Raw genomic sequence first — 8131 nt, forward strand, 5'->3', positions numbered from 1 at the left:
GCTTCATGACCTTCTTTAGAGGCACTACAGAGATAAATAACTCACTGGACGCCAGATACACAGACACTCTCTGCTTGTTTTCTACTGACAAGACATATGGTGCTATGCTACAGCCCTGGAGCTGGAGGAGCCATGTGGAGACCCCTGACAGGGTTGAGATGCTGCCACTGCGACTGGATCCACAAGACTTTCCACCCACTGGTCTGTCATCATCCTGCATTCAGCATTGTTGCATGAGTATGAAGAGGAATTATAGATTGGTATTGTACAACTAGGCTAGTATTAGACTTACAGACTTGATCTGGACTGGGCTAGGATATTTTCTCAATATACAATTGCTCTTTTATATAAAGCTCTTTCTTATACACTTATACGTCTCCCTGGATTTGTTTCTGTAGTCTACCCAGAGTAACACAGGAGGGGAGAGCAATGTAGGAGTAAAGGGAAAGGGTGACGTCTGAAGAAATGGTTATGTTAGAATTGAGGGTAGTGGTACAGTGACAGAGAGATTGAATGCAAGCTTTGGCTATGTACATGAATGTAAAGCAGGTACAAAACTCCTTGCTTTGCAAGAATTCTTATTAAGTGGCAGAAACAAGAACACACTGAGCATCCTCCTCATACATATTAGTTTCAATGCACCTTGTGCACTTCTACTCTGTGTTTCACCTCAGGTTAAAGTCACTTATTGCAGACTCAACTTTAGAGCCAGTTTGTAGTTGGGCAGTTGAGGACTCCTTGTTGGAGAGACTAAGCCAGTGATGATTCTTCCAATTCATCCATCCTTTTCTGGAAAAGCACTTCACTAATACGTGTCTAACATTGTCTTGTGAGTGCAAATATAGTTTAAAACTATTTTAAATGGTCTTTACAAATTTTATTCAAATTTGTAAATTGATCTAGGGAACTTATTAACTTTGAAATTTTTCCTTAAATATGTTCTTTGTGTGTAGTGATTGCATATACTTCTGAGAATATGGGCATAAAATATTCTTCTTTCTTAATAATTGCCTAATAATAAATAGCCATATTGGTAGCTGAATGAATGTTACAACAACCTCATCTATTTTGCTACAACTCTGACAAGTGTTACAAAGGCAGTACAACTCTCCAAGAAAAAACTGAGTGATGCTAATTACATAAAAATATCATCCCAAACTAGGAAAGACTCAACTAACTGAATCTCTATGATTGACAGATTACTCAAATAACGTGTCTATGGAGAACACCTTATTGTTTAGAAAGGACATTTTTCATATGCTACACAAAAATCTTGCAAAATGTCACACAAGTTTGAATAAATTTCAGGTCAGAGAGATGTAAATCAGTGATTTAAATCCAGAGAACAGGGAGAAAGGGAGGGAGGGAGAAAGATAAAGAGAGAGAAAGAGAGAGTTCTATGCATTGGACATTGAATTGTTCACTTCTGAGCCCTTGGTCTTTTCCATTAATTACACCACAAAGATTTTCTCAAGACATCTTGAATGACATAAAATGCTGATTTTAATCTTTGTGAAAGCAGCCAATAAAAATGTATATAGAATACATAGGTAATTGTCTAATAGGCTTTGTTTACGCACTTATTTGCTCAAATTATAAAGTTTAAAATTTTTCACCAAGTGACTTTTCTCTTGTTTGGTAAACTTAAATGAACAAGGGTAAAAGTCACCAAAAACACTATTTAAGAATATATATTTAAGACTGAGACTTATCAAGAGAAATTAAGGGGAACTAACAACTACTATAAATTAGTAGGCACGGATCAGAAAAGGATTGATATGTTAAAAGTTCACATTTTACTATGAAGATTTGAATACATAAAATTACATTTAAGATAAAATAGTTAAACTTGCATGGGCTTATGTACTGGTAAGGTTTTTTGGTGTTTTTTTTTAAGTATGTATATTTAGTAGGAACCCTGATGACAAAGTAGATTCCTATTCAGCTGCTAACTGCAAGGTCATCGGTTTAAAAGCACCAGCTTCTCCAAGGAAGAAAGAGGGGGCTTTCTACTCCAGTAAAGAGTTATAGTCTCGGAAATGCACAGGGGCAGTTCTACCCTGTCCTGTAAGGTCTCTAAGAGTCAGCATCCACGCTAGGGCAGTGAGTTTGTTTTTCGTTGGGTATTCCTAGAAGCCCTGGTGGTGCAGCTGCTCATCAAAATGTCAGTGATTTGAACCCTTCAGTTGTCCCATGGAACAAAGATGTGGCAGTCTATTCCACAAAGATTCACAGCCTAGGAAACCTTGGGGTAGGGGGGGTTCAATTTTACTTTGTCCTATATGACTGCAATAAGTCATATTCAACTTGTCTGATTTTTGGTGTACTTACAGGTATGTATATTGTGACTTTGGATGCTTGCTTATTTTTTCATATGGAAATACAATAAGAATTTCTATATCATGAAGAGGATGGAGTTTATTGAACTGGTCACACAAAAACAAATGTAAACTTTTCAATAGTATCCAACTAAGGGCAGGAGGTTGTCCATTACATTTTCTTTTTAACTTCAGCTGTGAATAGATAATGTCTTAAATTCTCAGTTCCATCAAGTCAGGCTTGAAACCACAGCTGCTAATGAAAATTAAAAATTACACCAGCAATAATTTTTTTTAGTCTTGTTGTAACCTTACATACTTTAGGGGAACCATACTGGTCTAACAAGAAGTCAAACTAATTGTGTGGCCACGTACACACAAAAGAATTTTTATAGATGCAAGCAAGTTTTTGCACCACTACTAGCTGAAAGGTAGGCAATGCAAACCCACCCAGAGACTCCTCAGACAATAGAGCTTGTAATCTGTTTCCTGAAGATCATAGCCCTAAAAATCTATGGAGCAGGTCTCCCCCAGGGACATTTTTCACCATGAGTTGGCATCAACTTGAAGGCAACTAATAACCTTCGAATAATCATTTAACTAAACATTCTTAGTAGTTTATATTCTAAGGACAGTACATGCTACAATAAGATGTTGAACTTTGGTGTTGCTAAAAGCCTGGTGTAGTAATCCCATGATTATTGCATATTATAGGGCAGAGAGTAAAAGTGTTGACATTGCTGAAAACCAGCATTTTTCTTGTTATAGAACAAAGCAAAAACAAGTTTATCAAAACTCATGGCCATTAAGTTAATTCAGACTCTCCGTGAAGCTATAGAACAGAAGTACAAAGTAGAAATATCCCATAGGTTTTCCAAAGCTGTAACCTTCCTAGAAGGCACCTTGGTAGATCAGTGGGCTCAATGCTGGGCAGTTAATTGAGAAGTTGGTGTTCATAATGGACACATGGCTCCAGCTGCTGCTCAGGAGAAAGAGGAGACAGACTCCTTCAATAAGGATGTACAGCCTCAGAAGTGCTACAGAGCACTTCTACTGACCGCAAGGTCAGCGGGAAACGTCAAAATAATGATGAGTTGACTTGAGGGCAAATTACTGACATGAAGCAGTGAACTAACATAGTGGTCAGTGGGCCAGCCCCTTCTCCCAGCTATGTTGACCCCCTCCTCAGAAGAATGCACTGCAGAACACAGCACTGAAGCTATAGCCCGAGGAGAGTGGCAGGTCTGCCCAGACCACATGGGAGCAAACTAAGAGGGAGAGAGAGAGAGAACAGCATCCTGGCCCACCAAGCTTCGAGGATGACATTCATGCTCAGAGAAGCCAAGGCACAGAGAGTACAAAAGTGTCAGCCTCACCAAGAGATATGACATCCCCTTATTGATCCACAGCACCACCCGGGGGCAGCACTGGAGACACAGTGCCGGAATTGTGCTTGGTCTGACCCCACACACTAGGGTGTAATATGAACGGAGTGCAACAGGGCAGCCAAGGGAACAAATCAACAAAGTCCCCAAGGAATTCTGAAAATAGACTTTGAACTTGGGGGCAGGGTTTGGCACTGCACCATTCCTGATCAGAAAACATTCATAAGGGTCAGCAATCAGCCCTGGAACTACTCATAGGCTACTTTGTCCCCTTCTTTTTTTGTTTACAATCCCAAGGAGAAAACAATGGAACTGGTGGTTCTGGAGAGGACAAGAGAGAGGAGGAGATGGAGGAAAGGGAAGCGAGAACCAACAAACCCAAGGACAAGGGAACAACAAGGGATCTAACATTGACAGTGAGAAGGGCTTAGAATGCTTGGTGAGGTTCAATCAAGTGCAATGTAACCTAGAGGAAGTACAGCGAGCTGAATGAAGGTTAAACATGATAGTAGGATGGGAGGAAAGTAAAAGAAAATAGAGGAAAGAACTAGGAGGCAAAAGACATTTATAGAGATATAAACATAGGCATGTAAATATGTAAATATATTAATATATAATGATAAGGATATAGGTCTACAACCATATATTTATATGTTAAATATTAAGATAGCAGATGGACATTGGGCCTCTACTCAAGTTCTTCCTCAATGTGTTCTAATAACCTGGAATTCTGTGATGCTCACCTTCCTAACATGATCACTGAAGACAAAATGGGTGCATCTCCTAATGTGCTGCAGAAAGCTGACAGTGCCAGTCTATTACAAGATGTAGCACCTGGGGTCATAAAGGCTTGAAGTTAAACAAGCCACCATCTACAAGGGAAACAACAAAGCCCATATAGAAGATGCTCACCAATCTGTGTGATCAAGAGGTGTCCACAGAATCAGGTATCAGGCATTAGAAGGCCCCAAGCAAACAACCATTTTGATGTAAATGAGGGATGGTGGTCATAATAGAGACCTAAAGCCCATCTGTAGACAGTAGGATATTCCCTCCCAGGGGGGTCACAAGGAAGGGATGAGCCAGCTAGGGTACAGCAGAGCACCAAGAAAACACAGAACATTAATTATTTAATGCTTCACCCCCACGCCTTACTATCATGACCCCAGTTCTATATTACAAATCTGGCTAGACCAGTGCATGTACATGGGTACAGATAAGAAATCTCAACACACAGAATCCAGGAAAGATAAACCCCTCAGGACCAATAATTAGAGTAACTCATACCCGGAGGGTAGGGGGAAGGTGGAAGGAGAAGAGGGAACTGAACAAAATGATCGACATACAACCCCCTCCTCTCCCAGGGGGATGAATAATAAAAACATGGGTGAATGGAGACAGCAGATGGTGTAAAATATGAAAATAAAACTAATTTATAAATTATCAAGGATTCACAAAGGTGGGAGGGTAAGGGAGGGAGGGGGGGAAAGAGGAGCTGATACGAAGGGTTCAAGTAGAAAGAATATGTTTTGGAAATGATGATGGCAACATATGTACAAATATGCTAGATACAATTGATGTATGGATTGTTATAAGAGCCGTAAGAGCCCCCAGTAAAATGATTTATTAACAAATTTAAAAAATTAATTTTAAAAGATTTATAGCCTCCAAAAAAGACAACCATTCATTTGCTGCCATACAGCACTGTGAGAAGGTCACACCAAATCAACAGACATTCCTACAGGAATCTGGAGAAAACCTTATGAAAAGTCAAATCAAATGGGGGGAGGGAATCACCTAGGTTTCTGATGAGGCATTTCCATTTCTGCTGATGGGCAAATGGGGAGGAGCAACTTCCTACTGGGAACAAAACCCACTGAACAATACTATGTAGGACCCAAGAGAAGAACAAACCAGATACTATGTCCCTAATTCAACATTTTTACCTAGTTTCTATCCAACTCTTGGTGACCCACGCCACGAGCTATAAATTAATGTGATTTTAGAGTCTACCTTTCAAGGAGCATAACATCCTTCACAGACCCCACCAGAAAGACTTGTTGTGGAAACCCCGCTAAACAAACTGAGCTCCCTCAAATGTCCCTGTAGCTCTTTAGGAACATTCCTTGACTATAACTCCCCGGTAAGAAATGCATGGCTGCCACCCCAAGGCGACAGACGTGGTGGTCAATGGCAGTTGGTTCTGATCCCTGGCTCCAAGGGTACCCTGTGAAAGGAAACCCAGCACTACAATATATTTACTATTTTAATGCCCTCTTTGCCTACTCTGACATACACCAATCTGATGGGCAAGGTTCAGCCCTTGTCAATGAAATCTAATTGAAAGGTTACCCTGTTACCAACCTCTAGAGTTAATGTAAACAGTGCTGAAGAGTTTATTCTGTACAAATCAACAACTCATGGTATTTGGTTCAGAGCTCGTCTGTACTTGTACAAGTTCATTTTTCCCAACAGTAAGTTAAACTCTATACCCTTGGCTTAATTAATGACACCACCATTCGAATTGCTTTCCCCAGGGGGATGATTGATAATGGTCTCTGGCATACAATGTAAGGAGACCTCCAAAGTGAACCAGGAATGTATATGAACCATAGATATGTGAGTGATTTGGGGCTTGATTGGTTATTATGACATGGCCCTTACTGAAGATATGGATGCTACAGCAATGTGTGGTGAATTAAGCAGATGGTGTCCAGTTACCAGCAATAGCTTCTGGGGTCTCAAATGCTTGCTTTCAACCTAATAACCATCTAAGGGAGGTGTCAACTAAGTCCACATGGAAGCAGCACACCAGCCTGTGTGATCTAAGGAGAATAAATTTACAAAAATTCAAATCCAAAGGAAAGAATGGCATTAAATTGTGAGCATCTAATTTGCAGACCATCATGGATGGCAGTGAGAATGCAATATCCAGTCTCTATACGGACTAATCCTGTTGTTCCCATTGACCACAGTGGAGGGATGGGGACAGCCTTGCTCTCAGAGAATATGATAAGCATGATCATGGCACTTGAAATTAGGTTTAAATGCGACACTCGATCATTTGCTCTGCCTTTGGACCCACTTTAATTATTTTCTAGTTTTTAATATTTCCTTTTTTATTGGGGTATTTTTTTCGGGCTTGTCATTACTGTTTTATCTTTTTCTCCCCTCTGTTTTCCAGTGTATGAAGACTGGGATGGGAGAAGCTTCAGTCAGTAACTGGATTAAGGGCTTACTGAGGACAAGGGGAGTGGTTGGAGAGGAGTTTGGAGCTAATGAATAGAAGGAAGAAAATGTTCTAGAACTGATATTACAAATGATTGTACAGCTGCTGTCAACCGGACCGAACTATGGAAGCATATGTGAACCATTTTGTTAATAAAACTTTTTTTTTTAAAGAAAGAAATGTGAGAGTGCATTCTAAAATACATCAGGGTAAAGTAATGTTCATTTGGTAGTTAGTATGACTACTATAGTTGGACTCTGGAGATGAATTTTTAATAACATAAGTCTTAAGTTTGCCCTGAGCCTTGGGGGTATAGTGGTTATGCACTGGGCTGCAATCTACATGGTTGGCAGTTCGAAACCACCACAAGCAACTCATCAGGAAAAAGACTGGGCATTCTACTTCAGTAAACAGTTCCAGTCTAGGAAACCCACCGTGGGTGGCTCAGAGTCAGCAGGGACTGAATGGCAGTGAGTTTGGTTTGGGCTTTGAAATTTGCATGGGGAAAAGGTATAAAAAATGATAATGATTATAAACTGGATTTAAAAATTTTTTTTCAGTATTGTAACTTAATTTGCTTTGGGCTTTTAAGAAAAAGGAATATGCCTTGGGGAAGATGCAGTACCTATATGAACTCTGAGGGCAATCTATCATGTGTATCATACTGAAATGCTTTGAAAGAATTAAAACAAGCAGCAAAAAGCAGCACACAAACAACAACAGAGAAAACCAGATTCACAGGCACCCCAAACCCATAAATTCTAGTCTGCCCTCTAGGGTCCCAATGAGACAGATTCAACTAGAGAGCAGTGCGTTTGATTTTGTTATTTTGTAGGGTCGCTATGCACTGGAATGGCCTGGATGCAAAGGATGGCTAATCTTTACAGGACCATCTGAGAAATCCAAGCCCATAACTTTTCTAATAGCGGCACAGCACGCATGCCCGGTACCCGACTCCTCCCTAGCAATAAGGCTGGGCACCAAGTAGCACATCCAGCCCTCGAATGTTTGTTCTTAAGCTTCTCCACTAAAGAGTACCTCTCAGAAACAACTTCTTCCAGGGGTGGGGCCCAAAAGACAGAAAAGTCTCAAAGACCCAAGGACACATAACAAAGGGCTCTGAAGCTGGTTGGAAGGGGTTTCCACCGGTCAAACAGGATCATTTAATGCATTAAAAATTAGTGGTAAGGGATTATTTT

Source organism: Tenrec ecaudatus, chromosome 6, assembly GCF_050624435.1.
Source record: "Tenrec ecaudatus isolate mTenEca1 chromosome 6, mTenEca1.hap1, whole genome shotgun sequence".
In the NCBI taxonomy this organism is placed as follows: domain Eukaryota; kingdom Metazoa; phylum Chordata; class Mammalia; order Afrosoricida; family Tenrecidae; genus Tenrec; species Tenrec ecaudatus.